Raw genomic sequence first — 19032 nt, 5'->3', positions numbered from 1 at the left:
CAACAGTGTACCTGGTTCATACCAGTAACATCACATCTATCATTCTTTTTGACCATCAAAAAGTTCTGTGAGGTATTACCTCTGTTCTAAGGAAGAAGGCTTGGAGAGGTTCATCAAGTACATAAGACCACTTAGTTAGTGCATGATAGAACTGGGGTACAAACCCAGGTCTGCCTGACTCCAAAATCCATGCCATACACTCTGTCTCCACCTAGGAGGCAGGTCTCCTATTTCTTATGTAATCTACTTTATATTGAGCATAAAAGGCTTAAAACAAATTAGGACACTCTAGAACTATTATTACAGGGGAGACTTAATTGTATCATAGAGGTGCCCATGGGACATTCACATTTTAGCTGAAATTCCAATATTAAAATGTTTCTTTCTAGTACGAGCAAGGAAATAAGACTTTTCACAGCCATAATGTGGCAGAGAATGCTAATAGAGGAGAAAAACACAGACAGGGCATGGAGGGCAGAGTTCTGAGCAGACAGAGTCAAAGTGTCATGTAAACAAACCCAGAGAGAAGCATTTCTTGGCAATTAGAGGCAGGTATTTTGCAGAAAGTATTGGGGGAGCCAATCTCCATAGAAATCAACAAACAAAGGCTGTATTTAAAAAGAAATATGAGAAATTACATTAGCAGAGATGGAGAATAATCTGGAGGCTCAAACAGCTACAACCATTTTAGCAAAGACTGCCCTCTGGCAAAAACAGTGTGAGGTCCACAGCAAGGATGAGCAGAAACTACCAACAGAAAAGTCCCAACCCCATGTAAGGCACAATTCCTTTAGTCACAGAAGGAACTAGATGCTTCATGGTCCACATTCACGACATATTCTTTGTAGTTGTTTATCACCATGTTTTCTTTGTGGTTATAGTTTATCAAATGAATTTGAAATCTGGCCTCTGGATTTGAATTCTAGCTTCAACAGTCCCCAATAGTGTGACCTCAGGCAAACTACCTAATCTATTTCCTCACTTGTAAAATGGGCTAAAAATTTGTGTCCTATGATTACTGAGAACATTAACTAAGGTAAGTTAATGCCAGATGGTAGTTGGAATGATCCTGGCACATAGTGAGTGCTCAAGGCATCTTAGTTGTTCTTATGACAATGTAACTTTGCTTAGATGATAAGATAGGATTCATGCCTGCCACATGGTAAAAATTTGCTAAATATTCACCGTTAGACTTGCTATATGTGTCATTCAGAGTCTTGGTGGACATTTATTTATAAAGTCTTTGGTTAACCTATCCAGGTAGAGTTATATACAGATAGTTGGTCAGATGGGCTCCATTTAACTTTGTCAACCAAATTTTAGAACACAGAGTAGGTAACTGGGGAAGTGCCACACTCACCTTTAACTAACTACCTTGGAGAAAGCTGTTCTGAAAAGAGGTTTCTATCTGATGCCTACAATGTTATCCACACATGAGTTTCTTTTTCTAATGACATTAGTAATTGAAGAACCTCAAATATAAATCAAGATTCAGCATTTTCTACTGAAAAATCATATGAAAACCATATGGTGTAAAGGACATCGCAATATATATATATAGTCACCAGATCTTCTCCTGTGAGCCTCTTCTGAAATCTCCCACAGAAAGGGGGCACTGACCTGCAGCTTTATGAGGTGAGGAATCCTAAGAAGATTAACTAAATACACTGTATTTTAAAGAATCATAACTGGTCCCTAAGAGTATCAGCAGAACACATTTTATCTTAAAGAATCATAACTGATGCTGGCGGGTAAAGGCTGAAGAAGTGACAGTGGTGAAAAGTAGCAGGAAAATTAACTGACTGTCTCTACAGCAGTCAGTTGAGATTCTGAATTGATTCCCCCACAGGCCACTCTCAGACCAGTGATTTACATGGTCTGTGTTCAGTAATAAAACAGCTTCAGGGAAAAATCCACTAACAAAAATATTGCCCTCCCTGCTGCCTGGCTGGAAGTGAAGAATATGAGAAGCTGCCTACTCCGCAGACTGCAGGAGAGAGTAAGGTGCATGTGGAGGGGTGAGGGGCTGCGTCAAAGTGACTCCGCCTTAATCCGAGAGGTATTGAAATGATCAAGAGATGAAGCCTTGACATCCTGAGGTCTGTGATAAATAAAGTAATGTACAGTTGGTTGGGTGACAACAAAAATACCAGAACTGTGTTGTTTCCAACCATCTCTTCAAATTGACAGGCTCATTCACTCAGAGGTAAAGCATTCATGGTACTAAATAACTGGGTTTTAAGATATCCCGTGTAGGTTTGTGTGCTAGTTTATTTTAAAGAAACTGTTTTGTATTCCCAGCTATGTTTATTTGCCTATGCAACTGCTTTGGCTATTTTGAGTGACACAGACAGTCAATACAATTGAACTAAATCAAATAAGAAAGGTCCTTGGCCAAAGAAGCTGTTGGCTTTGAGTTATGTACCTCCCTCAGCACCAACACCACACAGGTCAAGAGAGAAGGACAGTCAACCAGTTGGGCATGTATCCATCATGTGGTCAGTTATCTGTGGCTCTTTAGAAGAGTCTACAGGCACAGTCTGGCTCCAGTGAAAACCTAATTTGAAGTAGTTACCAGGTAACCAGCCTAGAGCCTTTCAATATATCCAAACACACGGAACCTGGGGGATGTGTGACTTGTTTGATAGGACCATCAGCCACTTTGATACTTCCCAGCAGGAAAACGTAAAAGTGAAATTTGTGGCTATCCTCCTTTTGACATAATGAAACATTCCATAAGCTGAAAATCTCAGGACCCAATTATAAAGGCCAAATTGCTATTTTACTCACTATAAGATAAATAGCTGTGGTCTCATTGATCCTGCCTTTTGTAATTTACCTTATCTCATGAATTCCTCACAATAAGGAAGGTATTTGTTCTGCTTAAGGATTTGTTGTTTGCAAGTAACAGAAGTTCATGTAGTCCAAGAAGACAGGAGGAACAGGAGTTGTTGTAAAGTCATAGCACAGTTTCACTGGAACCTAGGAAAAGCTGAACAGTCATGGACAGGGCTCTGGGATCTGTCACCCCCCCCCCACCCGCTGTTTGGTCAAGTGTTTGCCCTTGTCTGAACAGCCCCTATTTGGAACACTGAGGTGGCCAATTAACAGAGGCTAAGATTAGAGCACAGAGGTGACTAATTATAAGAGGTTAGAGTGAGGGTTAGATTGCTGGAGAAAAGTGTACAAGCTAAATATTAACCCCCAAAATTTGAGTACAGCGTAATTATGTCATTTGTCACATAAAGAAACAGAAGCACATGAAACAGGATTGTTTATTCTTCTAGCTGGCAACTGGCTGTAGGCCAGACAGACTTACTTTATATCCCATAGCCCGCTTGCTATTGGATCATGGACTATGTGTTTAATCTTTGTACTCCAATTTTCTCATCATCAAAACAAGCTCATGTCAAAGGTTTGTTTTTAGGATTAAATTATGTGATAATTTATTTAACCCATCTAATTGATTTCCTAAAATATAGCAGGATACATAAAAAGAATAATAGCTTTCTTTCTTACTTGAGAGACCACATTTAAACCTGCATTACAATTTTAGCACTGAATTACATGGTCTTTTGCTTTTCCTCATCTGTGTCTATGGGCAGCCCCTCCCAAGGCCTGTCCCTTCCTTGGGGACCATGTTTCATTTCTTTTGCATCCTACCCTGGGCTGGCTGAGCAGGCTGGCAGTCTCTTCAAATTCTCATGGAATTAAACTGGCTGAATTAGTTCACATGTCGCTTTTCTTTTTAGAAAACTCCCCAGGACTTGCACCCTCACTGGGTTTCATTGTGTCTTTCTCAGGCTGTGTGTTTCTCTGGTGTGCCAACTTGGTTTTTCCTTTCTTCTCTTTCATGTAGCTAGGGCCCCAGTTTGAAGTTTGCTATTCAGCTCCACATGGCTCTAAATGAAGAGGATGTATCCTGAATTCTAGCTCACAAGCATGTTATCCTGGATGTTTTTACTGTGTAGTGGGAAGTGAGCAAAACGCAGAAAATCTTTATTCCAAGTGGGAAACTGGATAATTTTTAAAGCTGAAGAATGCTTCCAAAGAAGTATGAAAATCATGAAGATGTATCAAATAGGAAGTGGAAAATTGCTTGTTTGAAGATCTCCTACCATTTGTGCCCTCCCAGTCTTCCCTAAGTTACACAAAGTCTCGACATCAACCATCAACAGGTGGTCAAAAAACTACACCAGTAGCTAACTTTGAAGATACACCACAGGGTGTAGTATTGACAGGAAGAGGAGAAGGGGATTCATATTTTATGAAGCTATTGTGTGTCTGTGTTATGTATTAAAAACTGGTGGTCAACACCAGCTGAATTAAATCAGCATGGTGCTAAATATAGACTGACCACCTGAGGAAAGCTGCCAGTATAAATACAGACACAGAGAAGAGCTAGCCATTGTGAATTCTACTAAGTGTTGCTGTTTGAGCCATTGGTTCTCCTGGAGGAGCTCAAGATGACTAGCTTCCCCAACATGAGTTTGGCCAATATCATCAGAGGAGCTCAGGATCTTGTCAGTGAGAGTGGCTATGGTTCACTTTGGGGGAGCTCTGGTCCTTATATTGAGCATCGCTTCCTGGCTCCAGAGAGGAAGATACGTGCTGTTTAATCTTCAGGAGAAGATTGTCATGCTGGCTTCCTGGCATGTATTCAACCATTCTCATCATCGGAAGAGCTCGGGACCTCCATGTCACTGAGGATGGCTGTGGTGCTTTTCAGGGCAGCCCTGGTTTTTGTTTTGAGCGTGACTTCTCAGCTCCAGTGTAGAACCCTCATCCTAGTAGCACAGCTCCTTCACCCTGCTGGTTTCCACCACTGACCTTTGGGCCTTCCCAGCACAGATCCATAAAATAAAGTGGCGTGAGTCCTTCTCGTGGGCTCTAGACCTCCAGTTAGACTTATGAGAGGCATTGTCCTGGGCTCTAGGTTTTCATCTGAACTCATGCAGGACACTGGTGTGGGATGCAGGCCCTTGGATGAGTATTCTGGGTCGTTAGTGTTATGGACAGATTTCCTGCACTTTCTTGTGTTAACTCTGGGTGACCATCATAAAATAATACTATAAATTCTGTCTCCTGTTGCAATTGTTCTCCTCACAACCCCTAACTACAACAGTCTGCATTAAACTAACCACTTTACATACAATAGTTTATTTCCCCAACAACCATGCAAGATTGATAATATTCTTCCATTTTTATAGATGACAATTATCAGAGTCAATTACCTCAGGCTATGTAATTAGCAAGAGAATCTGTAGGAACCCGGTAAAGGAGCAGACACCTGATCAGTCTTGCTGCTGCCCAAAACTGCTCACTTCCTTTTTCAATGTAGCTTGACTACCACTGATGGCGAGATAAGACTGGTCCCCAAGGTGACTGGCTCAATGAAAAGAAAGGAGAGGAGTTACTTTCAGAAACTGAGCCATTGGGTTGACCATCACTGCAACAGAATCATTTGCACACTACCTTGGAGCCCTTCAAGGGAGTAAGTGCAAAAATAATTACCACCTGGCCTCTTAGAAGAGACTGGCTTGGGCTCCACCCTTTATTATATGTGCATGGACAAGTTGCTTGATCTTGCTTGGTCTCAGTTTCCTTTCCTGCTACAAAGAAGAGTATTACTTCCTACCTTACAGAATTAGGTTAAAGTTTAAATAAGAATAAGTGTTCCTTGTTTAGTATACCTGGCTCATAGGGAGTGCTGCAAAATGCTCGCTATCGTCAATAGTGGATAATTTTAAAGAAATGTGTTTTTTTTTAATCAGTGAAATTACTATAAAGATGGTAAATAGGCATCCTCCCCTAATAAAAAGATTTGATTCATTTACAAATAACTGCACATATTTGCATGTAGACAATAATGTGATAATATCTTTAAATACAGTTTGTTCTTCTAAGAAGAATATAAGAACATACTGCTTCCCATTGATTCTAAACACCACCTTGTACTTGTTTACATTGTTAAATTGCTTAGCAACCTCTTTTCTAGCCTGAGTGGCCATGAAATTTCAACCAAGAACAGGGAAAAATACCACAATTCTTAAATGAATATACTACTCTCACGTTGAAGACTAAACGTAAAATTACATTTATTTTAAAATGTCTTCTCATGATTTCTTACTTTTTGCAAATTGAAATGCTTTTCCTCCTGAAAGGTAAAGATTGACTGTGGTAGTATTCAACATGTTGGTTAAGGGGCAAGGGGCATTTTGGAAAAGTTGGGTTATTGTCTCATGGTCCTGTCATCTGTAGATCAGTAGTCTCTCTCTGTCTCTCTCTCTGTCTCTCTCTCTGTCTCTCTCTCTGTCTCTATCTCTGTCTCTGTCTGTGTGTGTGTGTGTGTGTGTGTGTGTGTGTGTGTGTGTTTCTCTCTCTTCACTTTGGATTAGTTTAACAGTCACAGAGGGGAACAAGGTTGTAGTGACAAACTTCCCGTAGGAAAGAATAAAACATTTTCTTTTATATTTCCAAAAGGACACAGGCCCACTGCTTGTCTTAGTTCCTCTTAGTAATTCATGAACCTATAACAGCTACTTCCTTAAATTCCATCAGCTGTGAATATCTCCCTGCTAAGGGGAATCACCTTAGGTTTCTGTTAATCTTCTGTACTTTCCCGTGACCACACTGGTCTGGAACTTCCTAAAATTAGATCTTATCGCTGGTGGTTCATTTCTAAATTCAAGTAAGTGTTCTTTTTAGTGACTGAAGTTCATTCTTAGTTTTTAACAGGTCAGTTGGGCCTATAGCAAGGATTCCAGAATTGTTCTCCGTATTATATAGAGTTCTTTCTACCATGTATCCTTCCTCCTTCTTTCCTTCTTATCCCCTTTAAGACTGCATTTGAATCAGAAGACCAATCTCATGCTCTACCTGAGATCCAGTTTCTAGCCTAACTTAGCTTTTGACTTGGAATATAAACTATACTATTTTGAAGACAATTTTCTATTTATCCAATGAGGTAGCTATACTAAGTAAACATCATAATTTGTTTCAACAACAAAATTTCTAAGCTTTTATACATTTGAGAGTAACTTTCACTTTTTCTTAGGATGTAGATGATCACAGCTGGCTAATACCCACAGTGTAGCAAAAAGGAAAAAAAAAAAAGAGGTAAACTGCAAACATCACTAAAGACATGAAAGATCTATGGAAGGAAAGAGAATTAGAAACACAAATTCCTAAATAGGCTTATAATCACCAACTGTTTACCTCTCAGGGAACATTGGCCTATTCTAGGTACTACAGGCTGAAAATTAGATTTGGGCCAAGCAGAAAGATTCAGTTGGAAGGAAGAGAAACCAACAAGACTTTACTTGATGTACAGAAGTAATACAATGGATTAGAAAATGGAAGAATAAAAAATTCAAAGCTCTTTCCCATTTTTGAAGTGGTAGGGAAGGCATAAAGGGTGCTGAACCAGAAAGAGAATAACATCTCCTGCAGTTTCTAATCTTTAAAACGCAAAGTCCTACTAGAAAAAAAAAAATTGGATTTGCAATAAATGCACAGTTTTTATTCTTAAACCATTTCCTGGTTTTGAACTCCTGTGGAAGGACTAACTGTGATGGAAGCTCAAAATGTCTAAAAATTATAATCTTCACAACAGAGGAAAAGAACACTACTAACCTCCCATCAAAAGACCAAAGTGATCTCTGCAAAGAATAGGGGAAAACTAGAGATGAACAGAGACTTGCTAAAAACTATAACACACCCATATGTAATACAATCTCTGCCTGTCTGGTCACCAGAGAAAAAGAGAAACTTGCTTGTAGACATTCATCTGAACATTATGCAGACTTTTTGGTTACTTTTTTGGTATTGTTGTAATACTCAGTGTCTATAATATAACTCAAAATTACTAACAAGCAAAGAAAATTTAGTGTGATCTATAATCAAGAGAAAATATTGAACAATGCTAGTAGATCCACTGATATTTCAAATGCAAAAATTACCAGAAAATCGTTTTAAAATAATTTAAATTATTACAGTAAAGAAAAAAAAACACTGAATATCCATTATTAGATTCAGAATTTTAAGAGACTTGAAGTGGCTAAAAAATCTATATGGGTAACTTAAAATAGGAAAATACGTTATCTAAAATTAGGAACTCATTTGGATGAATTTATCAACATGTAGAACACAGCATATTTAATGCAAAGATAAGATCAGTGTTTTAAAATCCCAAAACTAAAACTCAACAGTGAGGAAAAAAATAGAAAGAACAGAATAAAATATAACAGACTTAGACACATCATCAAAAGTGTATAATTTCAGAGGAAAAAGAATATGAAGAAGAAATAATGACTGATAAAAACTAAAAATTTTCTACAACAGATAATAATGACACTGATCCAAGAAGAGGGATGTATTGTCACTCTCCCGTCACTGTGACAAAATATGTGATACCCACAATTTAAAGAAGGAGAGGTTTATTTTGGGCTCCTGGTTTTCAGGAGATTCAGTCCATGATCAGCTTCACATCAAAAATAGCATTGTAGATGAATGTGCAGAGGAAAGTCAGTCAATCCATGGCGGGCAAGAAGCAGAGAAAGAAGGGAGGAGCCAGGAGCCAGAATACACCTTCTCAGGTCACAACACCATGACCCACCTACAGCCAGTCCCCACTTCCACTGATGAGTATAGCACCCCATGACACACCACCTTCCCTAAGCCCCACATACGTGAGACTTTTAGGGGACATTTTAGATCTAAATAGACAAAAGAATACCAAGAAAGACAAAAACATTAAAACCACAACTAAGCGCGGCATGTTCAAAATACTGAAAATTAAAGAGCAGGGAAAGGGGTGAAGACGTTGTTTATAAAGTAACAAGGCCGACAGTGACTTTTTAGTAGAAAATTTTCAATAGAATCTGAGACACTGCTGTAACATCTTTAAAGAGCTGGAAGGAAATTTTTACACTAAGTAAAAACATTCAAAATTTAAGTCAAAGTAAATATATTTCCAAATAAATAAATCCTGAGAAAGCTTGTCTCAAGAAAATGACTTATAAATGGAAAACTTTCAGACTGAAGGAAAAAAAAATTCCAAATAGAAATATTCACATATGGGAAATATTCAAATATGGAAGAAATAAAGACCATAATAAAGGACAAATATGTGTATTATGTAATATTAATTTTTTGAAACAAAAATAGAGACTTTGGGAACACAGTATAGAAGTAAAATTGTGATAACAAAGAATGAAAATCTCTTAAAATGGGTTTAAAACTGTTGTAAGTTCTTTGCATCACCTGTGAACTGGTAAAAGTACCAGTTTAAACTGGGGAGGAATACTGACTTTTCAGGGTAAGAGATAAAAATGTTAAGCATGTATAATAGGCAAGCAAGTAGGAAAAGAGTGGCGTGTCAGTAAGTTTTTTATTGTTGAGACAAAATACCTGACAACCGAAAGATAAAATGGTCATTTTGGTTCACAGTTTGAGATGTTTCACGCCACGGTCACCTGGCTCCCGGGCAGATGTTGGAAGATAGGCATGGTGAACCAAAGCTGCTCACTTTTATGTCAGCCAGCGAGCAGAGAGAGAAAGAGCCAGAAATCAAAAGAACCAGAGACCAGAAGTCACCATCAAAGTCATGCCCCGTGTCCCATCCAGACACGCCTAAAAGTACGGTTCACTAATCTCAATCCAATCACACTGCAAATCAAAATTAACAATCACAGTAAGTTAAGGGACACAGGAAAGAAGCAGTAAATAGAGCAAATAGCAAGTAGATAAAAACAAACCATCTCAGTAATTGTATGTTAGTGCACTAAGCAATCAAAAAAGAAAGAATGGATTTTTATAAAATACATGGCTTGTGTGTTTTACAGGTACTTTATAAAAAGTATATTTTGAATCTTGATATATTTATCTAGGAGACAAAATAGGTGTGCACAAACACTTCGGATTTGAGTTTCAACTTTTAGTTATCAATTATTTGAATTAGGTTAGTGTGATACCTCTGTGTCTCCTCACGGTAATAAAGGGGCAGTTGTACCTATCTAATAGAGTTGGTGTTAAAAGTGAAGTTAAATTCATGAAAAAAATCTGAAACGGTGACAAGTGGACCTTCAGTAAGGGATGAATAGTATTGTCACCCTCATCACCGGACCCTAGGCTCTCTTAGGGGCCTGTCCAATGGACCTGATTTCAACTCTGCTGTTGGCCAAGCAGCCTTGCAAAGCTCCTCAAACTCTCTAAGCCTCAGCTCTCTCACCAGTACAATGAGAGCTGCACGGGTGAAATGAGGGTGTCTTCATATACTTAGTGCACTACCTAGAGGGCGATGACTCTGCTCTGCCACGGCCACAGTCACTGCTAACACATAAATCCGAGTACGGTGATCATTGGCCCGAAAGTTTCCAATGCCTTCTGATCTGCTTAGAGGAAAATCCGAAGGATTTATAATCACCCACAGGATCTCTCAAAATCTAAGCCTTCTTGAACTCATGACTTTGTGACTACTTTGTCCTCTGCATTCACTTGAGGCACGCTGGCCTCCTTGAACTTTCTCAAACTTGTAAGACAGTCATGCTGCTGTCTCAGGGTCATTGCCCTTGTAAAATCCACCCTCTGGAGATCTCTTTCCCTGCACTCACCTTCGCCACCTTTTAGATCAGCAGAGTTGCTTCTGTATCACTGTTGGTCTTGCTCCAATGTATTACTCCATGAAGACACGCAGATCTGCATACATAAAACTGTACCTCAGTACCACACTCAAGCCAACTTTCCTATTTTATTCCCTGGACTGTTTTTCTCCTTAGCAGAAATCAACATTTGGCTTTCTTTCCTACTATATGATATACGGGTTTATTGTATCGCCTTTCTCTATCACAAGATATGGACAAGGGTTTTTGTCTTTGCTCACCATTTTGGCCCCTACAACTACATGGTACATGGTAAGCACTCGCAACTACTTATTAAATATAAAAACTTAAAAGTTACTATTATCATTCACTTATTTGATCATGTCTCCTTCCTTTCCCCTCTTTAGTAAGCATTAGCAGTTTGAGCCACATCTGATCTCAAGATATAGCTCATCACATCCCAAAAATATTCTCCCCTGAATTCTCTAGTCCCTGTCATTTCTTCCTGCTTTATCAGCCCTCAGCCCTGATCTTTGTTCCACTAGTTTCATATCAGCAGAGATCTCACCCATATATACCTGCTGCTTTCCCACTAAACTTAGTGCAATACTTGTCACATAAAATATAGTCAACAAATGTGATGGTGAATCTTGATGACGACTTTGATTGGGTTGAGACACACCTAGGGGATTAGTGGAGCACACTCCTCCGTGTGTCTGCGTGTGCGTTTCCAGACATGAGAGGCGCGTGGGAAGCACACTGAGGAGGGAGACCTGCCCAGCATCTGCGAGGTGGGAGGCGCTATGCAGTAAGCTGGGGACCTGCGTGGAACAAAAGAAGAAAGAGGAGGAGGAGGAAGCCCACTACTCTCTCTCTCTTTCTCCTTCCCTCCTTCATAATCATCAGTTAAGCTATTCTGCCCCACTGTACGCTGCCTGCCAGACTGTTCTGGCCTGGACGCGCTGGAGCCAAGTTACCAAGAACTGAAGTCTCTGCAGCCATGAGCCAAAATAAACACTTTCTCCTTGAAGGTATTTTTCTCCATTATTTTGTCACACTGACACAAAGCTGACTAACACAATGAATTTCTAATTTGTTTTGTCTGTAGTAAAACTAGTTTTGTACATTACTTGTCCTTTCTTGCCAGTGCTATGTTTACCAAACTTTGCTACTTTATATTCCGTTTTGTTTTTTTTTTACTGACACCGTTCTGTATGACTTAGTCTGATCTATTAGCTGCCGGGCATTCATATTTTTCTCACTGGCTTGTATTCACAATAAAGGTTAAAAGCAATAGGTTGCCAGTTAGCAAAAATCCATTTAATACTGCTCAAATCTATCAAAATATCCAATTAATATTATGCATTAAAATTCCACAATAAAAGGATCCTGGCGATGAGTCTAGCAAGGAAAAGAGCAGAGGGAAGATAAAGCATTCTTTGTAAGAATGGGAAGATTGTGGCTATGGTGGTGTCACAAAGAGGAAGGCCTGGTCCTTTATTGGGAGCCTAGCAAATGCCAGCCCCTATTAATAGTACTTTGGATTTATGTTCTTGTTTGAATGAAAAATATGGTTGAGAAGAGAGGATGCTGGCAAATGTGGGAAGGTATGGAGGTGCGCATATTTGTGGATATTGTAAATTAGCAGGTCCTGGCCCTGTTCTTGCTTTGTATTAGTTATGCAAGCTTTAGCAGGTCAATTAATTCCCCTGAGCTTCTATTCTTACATACCAACTGGTATGAAGATCAAATAAAATAGCAGATATGAACAGTCATTAAAATTATGGGTATGTGTATGTGTGTGTTAGCTTTTCCCAGGACCTGATACTCACTTAAAGGAAGAAAGTTTTAATCTAGTTCACAGTTAAGTAAAATTCAGTATCCATTCACTTATTTTGCAATTTAGCCCAATAAATGCATTAAACATCTGTAGTGTGCAAGACTTCTTGGGGCCATGGAAAATAAAATGAAGAACTAAATATGATTCTATCTCAGAGTTTAAACTTGAAAGGAAGAAACGTAAGAGCATAAAAATAATCCCAAAATTCAAGAAAAAATATGTAGAGTGCTATTAATGTCATTTATAAATCATATACTAGGAAATCATGCTTAATAATTTACTTAATAAATATTTATTGAAGGTCAACTATGAACCAGGTGCTACTGTTGGAACAAAAGATAATAAACAAAAAAAGAAAAGGAATCCATTTTTGTGGAGTTTACATTCTAATGTATGCAAGTAGGGAACACTCTGGTATTCCAATGGATAAATACAACAACTTTTATTTAATTGCTGTGGTCACATAAATAGTAAGGAGTTTTAGAAAAGCAGAGGTCTTTTGTATTTTATCTGAGACTAAAATGATAATGGGGCTGATCTGAGTTGTTCTAAAGAGAGGATCTTGCACACAGAAACAATGACAAGGCTAAGATTCACAGGTGAGAAAAAGCTGGTGGGTCTGAGGACTGTTGAGACTGAGTTACGGGAAAGCATGCTGTATTAGTCAGACTTCCCCTGGCAAGACACAGTGTCAGGGACACCCACGATTTAAAGGAGGAGAAGTTTATGGGAGTCACTTTGTAAGGAGATTCAGTCCATAGTCAGCAGGCTCCCAGGCAGAAACACCAGGGCGGAGAGGTGGGGTAGGGCAAAACTGGATTCCTGGTAGCCAGGAAATAGAGCTGGGAACAGTGTCAGAGATAAAGGGGCCAAAGGCCAGCTAAGATCGCAAAGTCACACCTCTATACCTCACCACACACCCAGAAGGGTGCTATACTCGTTCCCCAGCTGGCTCCAAAGCCAGTCAAGTTGACAACCCACCCTAACTGCCATGCATGCTATGACAAATAGTGAGAAAGTCACATTCTATGAAGAGCAAAGAACAAGAGTCAGTCGGAGCCAGGCAGCACCCCACATTTTGGCTCCCGTGAAGAACCTGGTGTCTGACTGACACACCATATAGAGCCACAGGTTTTTAAAAGAGATAGGATCTGACTTACGTTTTAAAAGAGCAAACTAGCTGATAGGGTGTAGTGAGAACCGCAGTGGGGAGAAAGTGGATCCAGAAAACTCGGAAGGAGATATTTGCAGAATCCAGGTGAAGGGAAACAAACGGTGACTAAGGAGGAGAGGTGTAGACGTGGAGAAGGGGACAGATGCGGAATACGCTTTGGAGGGAAGCCAACAAGTGTTGAAGAGGAGGAGAAAGGTTGCTTCTAAATAAAGAAGGCTTCAGTTTCTATCTTTAGTTCAAAAGCCTTTTATGTCAGATGATAGAGCCACTAATAAATTTATTCCAAAAATATGTGCAATGTACGTTTAGGCGAATATTAAAATTTTTCCAGTATTAAAGTTCTCTCTGGCAAAAATAGTATCTGTTTATTAAAGAAAGTTGTTAAATATAGAAAAAATAAATATAAGTCCATGTAATATACAGTATGCTGTTTACCTAGGTAAGATGAGAAAAGCTTTTTCCTTGGATACATGATTTGATCTTGTATTGGAGGGCTGCTGCATCAGGTTTTACCTTCCTCCTTCAACATGTGAAAACAGTTTAACAATGTTAATGAGAGGAGTGGAGAGGTGTGGAGGTTCTTCCAGGATCAGAGGTAACTGTCATCCAGGGGGCAGAGGGGCCAGGCACTGTGCTGAGGTCCTGTTAGGGCAGAGGCCGCGGGACCCCAAGTCCAACTCGTCAGGGCCTTAAGTGTGCAGAGTCCCTGCTGCACACCCACTCCCACCCGTGTTTTGACAGGGGAGGAGGAGAACTGCAGCTATTTACAGCAACGATTGTCTGAGCAAGGATGAGAGCTGCAGTTCCTCAGGGAAGCTGGGTGGGAGACCTTTCTTAAAAGGCTGCTAAGTCTGCGGTTACCACTGTGGCCCTTTAAACGGCAGGAGGCCCAAGGACCGTTTTAATGCTTTTTTTCCCCCCTGAAAGACCAAGGATTCTCAGGAAGGTAAAGAGGGGAGGAAGGAAGCCTCAGGAGGTCCAGGGCCCGCCGCAGGTCTGGCTGGTCTGCGGTCACGCTGCGGCTGGAATGTGGCAGAGCAGCTTCGTGCAACATCCTCTCCCCTGCCGCGCGCAGTAATGGATCTCTGCGTCCTAAAAGAGGGAGATAATGCCGGGTTTGGCTTATAAATAGATGGTTGTATGCTCTCCCTGTGAAGCATTGATTGAGCCAGCCAGCCTGACGATCGATCTAATTTTAACTTCCGTGTTAGCCGCGCGCTCCCCGCGTGGCTGCGGAGCGCACCGTCTCGTGCTGCCGCCAGAGGGCGTGCGCGCGGCTTCCCGGCTCCCTGCACTTCTGGCCTCTGTTTACACAGACCTACAATGCGGGCCTTTATTGGGCTTGAAGTTTAATTTTTTTCTGCGCCGGGATGACCTCATCACTCATGAAAGTCGGAGGAGAGCGGAGAACTGATGACAGGCAGCAAGGAAAATCACGTTTGCATTTCACCTCCTCCCACGCCGCCACCTACACGGAGCATTCAGGAAGTGCTCCTTATCTGCAAACCGGTTGCTGGAAGTGGGGGAGGGCGGGAGGAGTAGGATGTTCAGTTCTTTCGGGTGCCCGGGCACTCAGTCTGCTGCTGCTGCTGCTGCTGCTGCTGCTGCTGTTTACGAGTTTGTATCTCCTATTCTCTGCCTCTCCACTGAGCTGGCGCTAGTGCCTTGCACCAGCACCCTCCCAGAAGGAATGACTTCACTTTCAAATGCTATGTGCTGTTCCTAGATATTCTTAACGGTGTCAGAGCTTAAATAATGGTCATTTACTTACGTTACTTGGCTTGTAAATTGTGGGTGGATTGTGGCTTCAAACGGATAGAGTGGAGAAGCAAAATCTGTCACATTTTTTGTTTACTACCTTTGGGGACCACGAAATATAGCATAGAGTATATGTCAGGGGCGATAGAAGACAGATAAAGATGTGCCCCCAAAACTCCCCAGCGCTAGAATCAGCGTCTCGATTTCAGGAGTTAAACAAAACATAGTGCTAGTAATTAATATTTCTCAATTCTTACGTGTTGGGAATTATACCAACCATTTTATGTTCATTATCTCACTAAATTCTCAAGATGATCCCTTAAATTCCATTACTATCTCCACATTAGATTTGAAGAAACTGAGGCTAAGTTTTTTGCCCAAAGTCTGATGCCAGAATAGGATGGAACCAAGATTTCAATCTCGGGAATGACTCCTTGAGGTAGTCTACTGTGTGGAGTGTCTTAAAGGCAAGCTCACGGGGCAAAATTAACCTGAAATGAAAGACTTGTAGATCAAGCAGAAAGCTTCCGCATGAGTAGCAGTTATCCAGGTCACTTTGGAACAGCGCCCATTGTGGAGAGAGATGGAAAATCTCAAGGAGGCAACAGAATTGGGAAAATGGTGACTAAGCGGAGAAGCGACTAGAGAGCTCTCCTGGGTTCTTACAAGGCAGAGCCAAGATGCCCCTTTTAAAGGCAGTGGACACAGCCTTAGAGATTAAGTATGAGAAGGGCAGAGTTTAATGCAGTGACTTTGGCATCCCTCTGAAGGACTAGCAGAGCACTCTTCTGGGGTCCTGGAGGTGTGGTCTTGGGTCTGTCTCCCGTTCCTTTCTGATACTCTTTCCGTGTGCTGCTTCTCCACCTATGAACCAGTTTTGCTCCCCCGCACCTTTCTACCATGATGTTTCTGCCTTACAACCTTCCAGCTGACAGCTGGGAGTTAGTGGGGAGGGGACGGTGGTAGAGAATAAGTCCATCACATGCATGTACAAAAACCTCACCCAATTAAAAAAGATACCATTTTTAAAAAATGAATGCAGCTAAACAGCTCTTCCTTCCATCTGTGGATGTCGAGTACTGTTTCCAGCCATGGGAAAGCTAATACAAGAATGAAGGGACTTAATTCATCCTTTAAAAAGATTGCTTTGCCTGTGGTGGGGAGAAGGAATGGGAGGCATGGAGAGGCTTTCCGGAAGTTAGTGCAGCAGCTCAGCTGGCGGAGGGGCCTCGACAAGGCCTGGCATATTGTAGATAGAAGACAGTGGTCTGTTTGCAGGCTTTGGTGATGGATCGGACAAGGAGACTGGCAGAGAGGGCTCGAGGCTCTCTCCTGGTTTCTGACTGGAGCACTGGATTGAGTGTGACATTGTTTACTAATCCAGATGATGTGAAAAGAGGAGCAAATTGGGTACTTTTCCCATTTGAGAAGCGAAGATTTCTGACCACCTGAACAGGAGAATTCTGTAGCAAGCACTTCAGCAATAAGTACTGAATGACTTGACAAAGTGTCCTGCTATTGTGGATGCTGTTGTTGTAGTTATGGCCTCCACAATCATAAAGGCAACCATCAGCATTGTCTGTGTACGATGCAATATGGAAAAAAGAAGCAGTGATAAATGTACTTGCTTTGGGGATCTGTTAGCTCTAAAAAGAACTGGAAGAAACTAACAAGTAGCGACTGTCTACTCATGCAAGATTCACAGGGCCAGTGGGCAGCCCTGTGGTTGAAAGTCCCGCATAGAAGAACCATGGACTGCTGAGAGTTGAAAAGAGTCTCATTATATCTATTAGAAAACTAAAACACAGAGGCGTAAAGTGGTTTGCCCAAGGTCATACAGCAAAACTATAAATGACCAAGAGCAAAGTTTAGATAGCTGGTTCTTTTCTCTGTTGCTATGCCTCCCAAGGGCTAAGGTTTTCTCTTAGATACATAAGCTTTCTTCAAAAGGAGAAGTGACCAGGTTACTATTAAACCTGAATCCACTCTCCTCCAGATACTGAGAAACACAAGGCTTTAGGCATTATACTCTCTCTCCATTCTACAGTTTTCTAAGCAGGAAGCTCAATTTCCTTTAGCAAGGCTGGACTTTGACCAGTAGGTGTGACCTAAGGTCATCTAACTCCTGGAAACGGATCACTCTTTCCCTAGGCAGAAGGAGTGGACAGAACCCTCTCCCCTTCCCTTAGTAGTATGTATCTTTTCCCTTGTTTAAAGTTCTCAGTTATAAAAAATTATCACCTGCTGTGAACCAGACCTTGTATCTCTTGAATTCTGTTGAATTAATGAAAGATAAAGGCTAGCTGATCCTTGTCTCCCCCCCCCTTTCTATTTTCTTCCTTTCCTTTCTTTGAACATTTTAGAATGGGACTGGAACTTAAAATTAGCATCCTTTCTAATGTTTGTAAAAATATGAGATGGAATAAACTGTCTCTTTGCTTTCTTAAAAATGGAAATGCACCAGCTTCAGTGAGCAGATCTGTAATCTGAGATACTCAGGAAGCTGAGGCAGGAGGATTATAAACACAAGGCCAGTCTGGGCAAGTTCCTGAGCTTTTGTCTCAAAGTAAAAAATAAAAACTAGTTGTAGCTCAGTGGCTGAGCACTTACTTAACATGCATAAGACCCTGAGTTCAGCCCTAATACTGAAAAAAAAAAGTAAAAATGAAATTAAATTTTAACAATGTCAAAGTAAAGCAAGAGAGATGAAAATGGTTTAAATCATACCATTTTATCAATCACATCATTTTGAAATAAGGTTTTGTATAACTGTGATTTGTGAGCAATATGGATCTTAGTTATAAGTAATCCTATTTGCTCAAATTCATTAATTTCTTTTTATCTCTTCAAGTAGCAAATACTATTGCCTTTATACATGGTTCTTTTGAAATATTCCATTTCTAGAATATCATTATCTTTTCTTCCATTATAGGGATACTGTCATCAGTGGCAGTAGTATCCTAGAGAAGGCCACATTTTACTCTGTGACTTACAGTAAAACATCTAACGACATTTCACAGCAGAGCCTGGCATTTATGCCACAGAAAACAGCTGTATGATATTTTTCTCTAAATAACTAAGTAAAAACCACTGCATGGAGAGATAGTTATGAATCATTCCTAGAAGGTAGAATCTAACCACTGGGGACTATCCATATTTTAATCAAATTACCTAAGTTACCATTTTTTTGTGTGTATGCCAGGAATCAAACTCAGGATCTTGTGCTTACCAGGCAGGTGCTTATGCTGCTGAACCATATCCCCACACCTAAAAGTTACCTTTTTATTTGAATAGCTTCTTTGGAAATTTTCCCCACACTGAAAGAAAAGTCAGCTCCACCAGAGAATCTGGCATGCTGGGACTGGGAGGACCAACAAGATAAGATATCAAACAGCCAGCCTTCTGGTAAGCCGTGCAGGCCCCCTCTGCTTCCAGGAAGAGAAAAGTCAGTGCCACCCATGAGCTTACTGGCCTGTGGGCTGAGAATCAACCTCCACCCCCCACCGAGCAACACATGGGTTGGGAGGACAACAGGCTGAGTTGATAGCAACTAAGGTAAAAGGAACTAAATACTTGTATTGTTGAGCTGATTTTTGCAGGTCTGGAGCCAGAGGTCTGAGCACCTCTCAGAGGATGACGCTATGCAATATAGCAAACAT

At 40.7% G+C, this 19032-nt stretch overlaps 1 long non-coding RNA gene across 2 annotated transcripts in view; it reads right to left on the bottom strand.

Moving 5' to 3' along the window:
* LOC134470483 (uncharacterized) overlaps nt 1–15297 on the bottom strand; it is a 107020-nt gene extending 91723 nt beyond the window's left edge. The window contains exons 1-2 of one of the 2 annotated variants that reach the window (XR_010039408.1): nt 13602–15297; nt 10614–10698 (exon numbers count right to left, since the gene is read on the bottom strand). This is a non-coding gene — a long non-coding RNA (uncharacterized LOC134470483). The remainder of the gene's footprint in view (nt 1–10613; nt 10699–13601) is intronic. The other variant, XR_010039407.1, reaches the window with a different exon arrangement.
* Nucleotides 15298–19032: the final 3735 nt, after the last annotated feature.

This window comes from Cavia porcellus, unplaced genomic scaffold (assembly GCF_034190915.1).
Source record: "Cavia porcellus strain 051 isolate PalLab524CR breed Dunkin Hartley unplaced genomic scaffold, mCavPor4.1 scaffold_15, whole genome shotgun sequence".
Lineage (NCBI taxonomy): Eukaryota > Metazoa > Chordata > Mammalia > Rodentia > Caviidae > Cavia > Cavia porcellus.
The sequence above is the reverse complement of the archived record's forward strand: the minus strand, read 5'-3'. Positions and strand labels throughout refer to the sequence as shown.